Source organism: Sturnira hondurensis, unplaced genomic scaffold (assembly GCF_014824575.4).
Source record: "Sturnira hondurensis isolate 20B ecotype Veracruz unplaced genomic scaffold, ASM1482457v3 Scaffold0013559, whole genome shotgun sequence".
Classification (NCBI taxonomy): Eukaryota; Metazoa; Chordata; class Mammalia; order Chiroptera; family Phyllostomidae; genus Sturnira; species Sturnira hondurensis.
This window is the reverse complement of record NW_028086190.1, coordinates 1,010,324-1,022,107: the sequence shown is the minus strand read 5'-3', so window position 1 is coordinate 1,022,107 and position 11,784 is coordinate 1,010,324.

The window sequence follows — 11,784 nt, the reverse complement described above, 5'->3', positions numbered from 1 at the left end:
TTTAAAGTCTTAGAAAGAAAAAAATCTAAGTACAGGAGAAAAGGAATCCCAGAAGCTATAAATAATAAAATTGGTAAATACAAATGTATAAAAATAAAAGAATTGTGTACAGCAAACACACACATACACAACAAAACTGACAGACAATGGCAACACACTAAGGAAAACATTTGGACCACATGTGACAGAGGACTGACTCTCTAAATAACATACAAACACTACAAAGCAATGTTTAAAAAACCAAAATGGGCAAAGGGCCTGCACGACAGAACATGCACACACAACAAATGGATTTAAAACACTTAAAAGGATATTTAAAAGAAAGCAAATACCACATTTCTCACATTCTAAATTGGCGAACATCAAACACTTGGAAGAAGCCCTCCTGGAGAAACAACCACTCACCTGTATTATCGCAAGTGCAACAATATCGATGCAACCTGAGTGCAGGGCAAGTTGAAGACACACATGAAGATGTACAACACATACAAACCCTTTCCCCTGCTATTCCACTTCTGAGAATTCATCCCAATGATAGACTGGCTTATGTGCACAAGGCTATAGCCACAAAGACATTCTTGCAGCACTGTTGGTATTAGCAAATAACCTAGGTGATCATCAATAAAAGACTGATTAAATAGATAAACATTTACAATGTTTCAACAGAAGCCATTCAAAGAAGACACGCTGTGTCTGTACCAATGTGGAACAACTACCAAGACATAGTGTTAAAAAGATTTAGAGTAAAGTGAGAAATAATCTACCATGTTCATGCAAACAAAAGAAGGATGCAGGCATTTATGTTTTGTCTGTAAGAGGTCAGTAACAGGGGCTGTCTTTAGGGAGGGGAAAAAGGTTGCTGGAATAGGGCTGAGAAAGAGACTTACTTCTTGCACTCCACACTCTAAGTTTTTAATCACTTGTACGCATAATCTCTTAAAAACCAATTAAGTAGCATAAAAATGAAGACAGTAGTCATTTTACCTTGTTAATTGAGATTTAGAGTATATGAAGTGGGAAACAGAGATTAAACTGAATAACAAAATCTATCTTGTGGAATTATGAACATTGGAGAGAATGTTCTTAACACTTAGCAGAGTGCCTGGCCCATTTTAGATGTCCAATAAACGTTAGCTATTATTACCCACAGATTACATAACAGAATCACACATCATTTAGTGAGGTGGGAGGTTTGCTTTTGCAGGTTTAACTAGGGTAGAACAAATTCTCCAGTTACTCTTTTGGTGCTGCTGGTCCAGATGGCGGCGTCTGGTGAAAGCCAGCTGGAGTCCCCAGAGACCCAGCTGTGAGGTGAGAGTGGGGCTGGGCCTCCAGCCACATTTCATATTTCAGCCTCAGCACAGGGGGCACCCAACCCAGAATGCACCTTTTTTACTAGGCAGTGGACCTTGTGGTAAACACCTGTCTATCCTTTTAGCACTAGAAAATTCCCCTGACCTATAGGGGTGCGCTCCTGCCCCTTGAACACAGCTGATTGGATAAGGTGTGGACATCTGACTCAAACTGAGCCAATCAGATTTTCTTCTTTGTGAATATGGCACTTGAACCAAAGGAGAATGAAGTTGGTCTCTCTATGTGGCTAGGAGAATAATATTACACATGGGAGTTGTAGGTTAGAAGAAAAATCTGAACAAGAAAGGAAAGAGAGGCACAGAGGACTTCCAGTTTCTGGTTCCAATCCCTTCCATATAGTTACCCACAATTATATGAGTGTTTGATGTCTATTCACAAAGAAGAAAATCTGATTGGCTCAGCTTGAGTCAGGAGGTATCAGACACCTTATCCAATCAGCTGTGTTAAAGGGGCAGGAGCACACCCCTATAGGTCAGGGAAATTTTCTGGTGCTAAAGGGATAATCCACACTCATAGTTATATGAGTGTCTTTGTAGTTTGTCAGATGTCTCTGGATTCTTAGAATTCATGTCCATTGTTCCTCCTTTATTTTTTTTCCTTAAGCTAGATGAATTAGTTTCTGGGTTTTTGCGATGAAAACATCCAGACCAATGCAGACACTGAAAACGGTAAATCCCAACTTCCCATTGAGAGTAGCAGAGGAGCATTGGGTGAGGCCCAAACAACTACTATCCAGTTGGAGATCAGATTTCACACTTCTCCCAAAAGATAAGCCTCGTTCACTGATTCACCTACCCCAGGGAAACCAGGGAAGTGTTTGGGTGGGCAGTAGAGTTAGGGCCGCTGACCATGGTTATGGAAAGCAGGGAAAGAAGCGCCAGACATAGGGGCTTCCCCGGGAGTCTCCTGTGGCTGTTGTGTTTGTTTCCTAAGGTTGTCATAATAAAGTGCCACAAACTGTGTGGCTTAAAACAATAGGAATTTAATGTCTCACAACTTTGGAGGCTTGAAGTCTGAAATTGATGTCAACAGAGCCATTCTCTTTTTTCTTTTTCTTTTTTCTAATTGTTGTTCAAGTACAGTTGTCTCCATTTGCCTGCCACCACTTTCCCCTGCCCTACCCATCTCCACCTCTCACCTCGATCCTTCCCCCCTTTGGCTTTGTCCATGGGCCCTTTAGACATGTTCCCTGATGACCCTTCCCCTTCTTTCCCCAATTATCCCTCTCTCCCATCCCCTCTGGTTACTGTCAGTTGGTTCTTTATTTCAATATTTCTGCTTATATTTTGCTTGCTTGTTTGTTTTGATGATTAGGGTCCACTTACAGGTGAGATCATATGATATTTGTCTTTCACGGCCTAGCTTATTTCACTCAGCATGGTGCTCTTCAGTTCCATCCATGCTGTCACAAAGGGTAGGAGCTCCTTCTTTCTTTCTGCTGTATGGAATTCCATTGTGTAAATGGACCATAGTTTTTTGATCCACTCATTTACTGATGGGCACTGAGACTGTTTCCAGCACTTGGTTATTGTAAGTAGCGCTGCTGTGAACATTGGTGTGCACTGGTTCTTTAGAATTGGAGTTTCAGGATTCTCAGAGTATAATCCCAGAAGTGGAATTGCCAGGTCAAAAGGCATTTCCACTTCTTCTTTTTTGAGGAAATTTCATACTGTTTTCCACAGTGGCTGCACCAATCTGCATTCCCAACAACTACAGGAACTATTAGGGTTCCCTTTTCTCTACAACCTTACCAGCATTTGTTGTTTGTCAATTTGTTACGATGGCCATTTTGACTGGTGTGAAGTGATGTCTCATTGTAGTTCTAATTTGCATCACTCTGATGGCTAGTGATGCTAAGCATCCTTTCAGTGTCTCTGGGCCCTCTATAGGTCCTCTTTCATTCTCTTTTGAAGCCTGTGAGGGTGAACCCTTCCTCCTCTCTCCCAAGCCTCTGTTGGTGGCTGTCAATTCTTGGCATGCTGTGGCTCACAGCTGCATCCCTGCAGTCCCTGATTCTGCCTCTGCTGGCACGTGATGATCTCCCTGTGGGTCCCTTTCTCCACATGGCGTCCCCCTGTGAGCATCTGTGTCCAAATTTCCCTCCCTTATAAGAACACCAGTCATTGGATTAGAGCTCACCTTAATGACCTTATCTTAATTTGATTATACCTACAAAGATGTGATCTCCAAATAAGCTCACATCCACAGGTACAGTTTGGGATCAGGACTTTGATGTATCTTTGGGGGAACATAGTTGAACCCATAATAGTTGTCAATGGGACAAGAACTACTGCCACTCACTGTTTGGTTACTGTCCATTTGTTGATGGAAACAAATCCTCTGAGAGTTTAAAACAGAGGGGATTCAGTGGTAATGCAGGTTATAGAAAAGGCTGAGATGCCAAACAGGCATCTTTGAACAACCCAGAGATTAACAAAAGCAGAGAGCTACTAAAAATGGAAGGACAAAGTGAAGGTGGTGTTAGGGAAAAGTGAGGACCTGGATCACTCTCTAAGTGGAAGAGAGAACCCAGGTGGCTCTGTCCGAAGGAAGCTAGAGCTGTGGAAAATAAGAGAAGGCAGGGAGAAATAACTGGACCTCCTCCTCTTTCCATCTTCTAAGCTCCAATCAAGGCCTCTGCTGGCCAGGTATCTAGCTGAGAGCAGAAACTGCAGGAAAGGCTCCTTGTCACAGAGAGAGAGAGCAGGACAGGAAAAGGAGTAGAGTGAAGAACAGCCACCCAGACTATCCCCCTCACTGTGCACCAGACTGCTAACATATGCCTCACAACAGCCTGGGAGGTAGGGCTTCTTGTCCTAACTTTACAAATGGGGTGCTGAGTCTCTTAGAATCAGGGTAGCTCACTCCTTCTGATCTGCCAGTTCCAGCCCCATTCTTTTTGGGTTTGCACATGAGGTTGTCATAGGAGCTGGTCACTTCCCCTCAAGTGTTGCAGGTTCCAGACTAATTCCTTCTCTCCTTTGTCTGTACTGCTACCAACCAGACACACCTTCAAGCAACCAACTTGTGGAGAAGCCCTTCTGTAAGGAAAGGGACAGACCAAACCACCAGTGAGCCACCATTGCTCTTTCCTTTCTCTCCTCTTGTCTTATGGGCTTTTTCTTCTCCAACTGGCCTTCTCACTCTCTCCAACTCTGTACCAGACCATTAAACATCTGAACCTGCTTCCCCTGGCTCAATCCTTTTTTTATCTTTGAGGTTTGATTTCAGCCATGACTTTGTGAGGCCTTCTCCCCTCAGCACAACCTGTTCCATCCCCCGGGTCTGGGGTTAGTTCCCCTTTCATAATCCTCATGCAGTTCGTGGTTGGGGGCCTAGCGAGGTAGCCCATGGAACGATTCATTACGGCCATTCTTCCTTTATTTTTTCATTTCAACTTGATTCCAGCTTTCATATTCCTTGGCTGTGAGGAGGGTAGATAGAGGGGATGGTGGGAGTAGAAGGGAGATGAAGGTGCTGCTCTTTATGCAAAACATCGAGGGAGAGACCCTGCCTCCCAGGCAGCAGCAGAGAGGAGTGGTTCCCCTGGGGAACGGGAAGGTGGGCGACTGTGGGCAGATGCTGAGTTTGGTGGAAACCAAACAGAAGTACCCTTCTGTTTCCTCCAAGCACATTTTCCCAAAATTCAGTGTTTTCAAGCAATTTTAAGACATATATTGACATGACTGCTCTTAAAAACAACACCAAAAAGACACCCTGGTTCAGTTGGTGGGAACATCATCCTGTAGACCAAAGGGTCACTGTTTCAGTTCCCAGTCGACGCATGTATGAGAGGGCAACAGATCAAAGTTTCTCTCTTGCCTCTGTTTCTGTCTCTCTCTCTCTACACCCCCCCCTTCTGAAAGTGATGAAAAAAAAAATGTCCTCAGGAGAGGATAAAAAAAAGTTAGAAGAGAGTATAAAGTACATTAAAAACTGGACAATACCCACTCCCTTATCACTGAACTGTGGCTGAACCATGGCTAAACCACGAGTGGCCCAGGACCTGTCCTGCAGAACTCCCCCTCCCCCACCCACCCTGTGTAGAGAGGCCCTGTCTGTGCCTCAGAGTAAGGCCTGCTGTGTGGCAGCACCCAGGGAGCTGTGAAAAGACCCCAGAGGGATGCTAAAAGGTGCACCTGGGGAGGCTGTCACCTGGTCATGGCTGTCCCAGCTCTGGCAGACATACACCCACTGGTGGTATGGAGGCACAGAAGGTATGGAGGAATTGCCTCCTTGTCCATCTGAGGTCTTATTGATGGTGAAGCAGGGATGGCAGCAGCAGCTGTGATGGACTAGAGACCAGTGGTCTGAATTGTGTTTTCAGGATCTGCACAGAAGCCCTGGACTTCCAGTTGCAAACCTAGAAGTTGGAATTTCCTGCTGCCCTGGCGGGATGAGAGCTGAGAGTCAGCTTTGAGTTCAGGAAAATAAACAAAAGTGTATTTTTACACATGATTCATGGACTGAGGTTCATGCCCACTCCATTTGTTTTGTGTCTGACTTCCCTAAGTCCCTGACAACCAAGACTGCCTTTACTCAAGGCCCAACACACAGTAAGTGCTCCATCAATATTTTCTGAATCAAGTGAACAGGCAGTTTGGGGAGTTGAATCTTGGAAGAGCACTTCTGTATTTCCTGCAGCCGTGTCTTGCATGCATCAGGCCCTGGAGGCATTGCTCCCAACTGTCCACTAAACTCTGCTGACACAGGAGCAGACATTGCCAAAATGTGCAGACGGTTGCTGTCCAGGCAGGCATTCCCTCTGCGGCGAGGAACACCTCTGGAGCTGTCTACCATCTCAGGGCTCCTTGCCCATCTTTTGAATTTTCGAGAGCCCCAAGCTATTGTGAGTGCATTCTATGTTTATATTCTGAGCAGCTTGAATCTGTGCCTTGCAAAAATGCGAGCTGGAAAGTTAATTCATTCCTTTATGTCAAGGTAATTGCAATTTCACCCTAATCCTCTCTTGTCAAAGACATTTCTCCAATGCAGGGAGTTATCGTTTACAAGAGACACTTCAAGGTGATTTAACAACACTTGCTATGAGTCACATTTTCCCTGTAGTCATCCACTTTTCAGCTTGGGAGAATAGGGTTTCAAGTACAGAAGAAACAAGGCATTTGGCTAGGCTCGTAGCCCACTTACACACTCTCAGCCAAATGCACACCTTCAAGCAAAAAGAAAACCCTAATGAGCACTTGTGATAACTAAGGTGCTAAATGGGTCTTTCAAAGCAATGCTATTTTTCTTGTTTGCTTTAGGGCAACCTATATTCATTCGGTGCTTTGAAACTTCTTAAGACATTCATGAATTTGCTAACAGTGGATGAAGAGAAAATTTATAATTGAGATCTACTTTTAGTTTGAGCTAAACACTGTACTAGGGATTTGGATACAACAGCTCAGAGACGGGTCTGCTAGCTGCCCTCACCAAGCTTAGCGTCTCCCAAGTAACAAAGGGCTCTCTACCTCTTCTGGTCTCTATGGCTATCTCTGTCTCTACCATCTCTATCTCTGTCTGTATAACAAAGAACATGGGGGTAGATTTTTCTCACCTCACTGCACAATGGGAGGAAATGTGGACATGCTTCATGGTTTCTAGTTCTCATCTCACACTAGATCAGGAGGCAAAGAGAACTGGCTGAACCATGGCTAAGCCTCAGGAGACCGGGGTTGAAATAGCCAGCAGCCGGTCCAATCTTGAAGACTATTCAGCTTCAGAGGGTAGAAGTCTTCTCCCACCAGCTATGCCTCTGGACACACCATCAAACATTAGCCTCAACCCAAGAGGAAATTGAGCTGATAAAGAGTAGCCACTACGGAAACTGTCTCTGAAAGGCTTACCATAATATCTCTCCCCCCAAACATATAAACAAAACACATCTTTAAATCAACACTGGACAATTAGGACAAGATGACGACCTTGCCAAGTGCCACTTACTCCCTCCTCCAGTTGGAATTTTCCGAGCATGCCAGCACCGGTGTTACTTGCTGTAGGCAGATTCCCTATCTGTACTTAGAAAAAAAACAAAACAAAACAAACAAACAAAAAACACCCCATACTGGCTACTCCTAATGGAGTTCTTTGCATGTCTCTTCCAACTGGATTTCTAAAACAAGGAACAATGTAACTGGCAGGTAATGACAGGTTAATAGGATTGTCTTAACAGATACTTGTGCATTTTCAGTTCAGACTTTCGCCAGCCAAGATGTTCCACACAGAAGACAACCAACATGTTGAGCCAAGCAGAGACTCCAAAACTCCAGAGAGCTGTAGCCCAGAATGGGAGTCCGGTTTGCATCTTAATTAGAAAAAACATGCTACTCTCATAAATAATGTGATGTTATATTTTGAATATGGTTATTTAAAGTATACAATTATTTAGAGTTTAGCCATCTTGAACCCTTTGTGAAATTAATGGGATGGAAGTGAATCAAATGCTCGAAGACTTTGTCTGTGCTACAGTTAGAGAAACAGAGCAACAGTAGCTGTCTGTGCTGACAATCATTTCTTCTTCCAGCAATTGGCTCTCCTTGGCTGAACTGAATCCTTTGCCTTCGTGGAGAATGTAAACTACCAACAGAGGAAACCTCATGTTTGGGATAGATTCCTCTGAAGACAGAGAACATTTGAACCTGGGGTCCCTACCCCAGTCCCCAGTCTGATTGTCTGAGGCTCCCTCAAGGGGTCCACACAGGCACTGGAATCACCTTTGCCTTTCAGGAGTTGGGTGACCCCTCCCTGATGGGCTTCTTATGAGCTAATAATCCCACCTGAAATGCACAGACACTCCTCATGTGGTTTTAAGACAGAGACAAACATTTAGCCCAAGTAATCACAAAGGGTTCTGTTAAGGTCCAATTAAATCTCTAAGTGTGGGGTCCAGACTTGGGTGCAGCCAGGGCTGAGAACTACCAGCTGAGCTTAAACAGTTGCCTTTCTGGACTAGAATATATGGGTGAAGACTACACCCTGTCTTCCTGATGAACGATGCACATAGGCGCTCTGGCAAGGTGCTTGTGTCTGCCGAGGAGGGTGGCAAGGCAGCTAGAGAAGGACGGATCTGCAGTGAAGATGTAGTACTGGTACGAGCCAGATGTGTTAGTCCCAGAGCAGACGTCAGTGCTCAGAGTGGAATGGGAAATCCAAGGCTAGATCTTTACTGTAAGATACCAGGGGGAGATCCAAAAGCCCAGGAAGTGGGAAAAGAGGCCTAGAACTGAGCTGTCAGATGGGACAGGTTGGAATGGTTTGTAGGTCAGAAAGAAGCCAGTTTACACATTGCACACCCAGAGGGACTCACAGGGGTAGTCTTTCATCCCAGGCATGTCCCTGCCCTCAGTTCATTGGGTGGTTATCATTGTCAGTGGCTAGAGTTTGGTTCTGTATGTGAGAGGCAGCTTGGAGGGGATAGTGACTGTTAGTTCAACTCAAGACCCATGAATGTGTATTTACTGGGCATCAGGTGCTGGGATTTCAAAACACTGGACATTGATGCAATACAGGGATCATGGAGCCACTATCAAAGCCACTCTGGAAAATCCAGGATGGTGACTGAATTAGTGAGGGTTATCCAAAGAAAGAGAACCAATAGGATATGTATAGAGAGGAAATTTATTCTGGGCATTGGCTAATGTGATTATGGAAGCTGAGATATACCACGATATGCTGTCTGCAAGCTGGAGAACCAGGAAAGCCCATGGTATAATTAGGGCTGAGTCCAAAGGCTTGAGACAAGGAACTCTGATGTCCAATGCCCAAGGACAGGAGAAGATGGGAGCCCCAGCTCAATAAGAGATAATTTGGCCTTCTTCTGACTCAATGTTCTATTCTGGGATGTTCTATTCTCAGTGTCCTCAGTGGATTAGGTGACACGCACCATGTTGACAAATGTGGATCTCTTCACTCAGTCTACTGACACAAATGCCCATCTCTTCCAAAGGCACCCACACAGCCAAACCCAGAAATAATGTTTTGCCAGCTAACTGGGTGTCACTTAGCTCAGTCAAGTGGACTAGTTAAATTAACCCTCATACTCACTGTAGTTCAATTCCATGGAGAGGTATAGTACATGATCAAAGCTCTAGGCTCAAAGCCTTTGCTCATGCTTATGCTACTCACTTATGGCATTTTGCAGAAACTAGTTCTGCTGTGTGCTAGAGATTTACCCGTGTTAGGTTTCCACATGCATGACATGTGATACTTGGTTTTAACTCAGTAAAGATCTCTCTCACTCAGGCTTTCTCCCCAAATCTCCTTTCCACTCCCTTTGCATGCCAGAGGCCTAATGTGCACAGTGCTATGGTCACATCATGTGCTCTTCAGCATCCCACCTGGATTCTCAGCCATGGTACTATTTCCTTTAATCCAACCATACTGCCGGCCAAAGGATGATTGACAATATTTGGGGACATTGCTTTAACAAATTTATAGTAACTCCATCCCATTTTATTCCACAGCAAGTAATATTTACAACTATCACCTTAATAAATCATGTTGGACCTTGGTTACTGGGTCACAAATTCTCTCTACGTCCAAGTTTAGCAACCCTCAGGAGCTTTGGTGTTCAGAGCTAGTTGCATAGTAGAATCAACCGAGAAGTTTGAAAAAGAGCCAGTACCTGGTGGTACCACTCAAGATTCTGATATAATTGTCCTGGGGTGTGGTGGTGGTGGCAGTGTATGTTGTGGCATTAATAAATTTTATATATATTTGTTAGGTTTCTTAATAATTCACTAATTGCTGCTAGTTGTTTTCCAGTGAGTAAGCACTTATAGCCAGTCTTCCAGCCTGATTATCTGCAGCCCCTGTATTTCCTCTTTGACACCATTTGATAAACAATTTTTTAAATCCTCACCTGAGGATACACTTATTTTTTGAGAGAGAGAGCAGGGGGAGAGAGAGAGAAAGACCAATGTGCGAGAGAAACACTTATACATTGCCTCCCATATATACCCAGCTAGGGACTGAACCCACAAACTAGGTGCGTGCCCTGACCAGGAGTGGAACCTGTGACCTTTTGGTGCACCGGGTGGTGTTCCAACCTACCGAGCCACACCAGCCAGGGCCACCCACACATACCACTTAATAATTAGCCATCTGTAGTCCCTAAATGGAAATCTAAGGATTAAAGGGAACTTCTTTGCCAAATGGGAGCCTGGAGTTTTTAATGAAACTAAAATATTCCAGCTGTTCTTTGTGAAATCATCCTGAGAGGTTTCTAAGAATTTGCCATAACATTGAAGGTCACTGGCTTAGGGTTCCCTCCCAAAAGGGGAGGGCATATTTATCTGTCGGGTACCATTGTCCTTTCCATCTTCCAAATATTATCTACTACCTTCATATTTGATGGCCTTAAAAGTATTGACTCATAGAAGCAATCTGAATTTTCTAAAACAGCTTTAATACAAACACAGCCTTGGTCAGTCACAATGTTTTTTTTTTTTTCAACTTCAGAAAAATCCACTCCCGGGTTCTGCCACATTCTCATTTTCTCCATCTAACGAATAAAGAACAAGCTGTCAATGGTCTGTCCTGCTTGGATCTTTTTCTCCCAAGGAATTTTTAAAAAATATTTATATGGGTTGGGAGAAAAAAATGGTCAGGATTGGATTCATTTCAGGCCCACTTCTAGTTTCTCAATGAACTTTGAATAATTTGATTATTACGCCATCTCTTGACACTTGTCCTAAATCCTGATTATGAAAAGGGGAAGGAGAAAGTCTCCATCATTCAGAAATATCTCAAGACTCTTTCAACCCAGAGTGAAAATACCAGGTCCCAGTTCTGAAATACTCGCCAGGGTGAGGTGTGCCTCCTAGGTTTATTTTGTCTAGATCTGTACAAATTTCAATATTTTATTTTTATTAGCTAGGTTTGTTTCCTGTCTCCCTCCCATGGGGTCCTTTGGGGCTGAGGCTGCATTGTTTCTTCTAAATATACCCCATCCAAACGCAGGGTCGCTACTCAAATGTGTGGCAATAAATGAATGAACAAGTGAGTGAAGAATGGATTCCGCCAAAGTTAGCTGAAAGTAGTCTGGTCAGGGGACCAGAGAAGGTCAGGGCTCTGAGTACCCTGAGCAAAGGCTGGCCTGCAGAGATTTATTGCGAAGGCTTCTGCTTGGGCCTCCATTTGTCCACTGTTGTTTCACTGGTCAGTATCAGTAGTTGTTGAATAACATTCATCTGTACATTACTTAGTAGGTGCCATCCGTCAAAGTCCCTGAGATCACGGCCCAGCATTTTAAACTTGCCTCCTATCTGTAAACACATTTCCTGAGCAGCTCCATCTTTTCATCTTGTCTGGGTGATCTATAGCAAAATATCCCAGAACCTGCCTATTTTCTTTTAAATCCCCTGATGGATTATAAATGGCCTGTGTTAAACCTTCCCAAAGCTTTGAAGG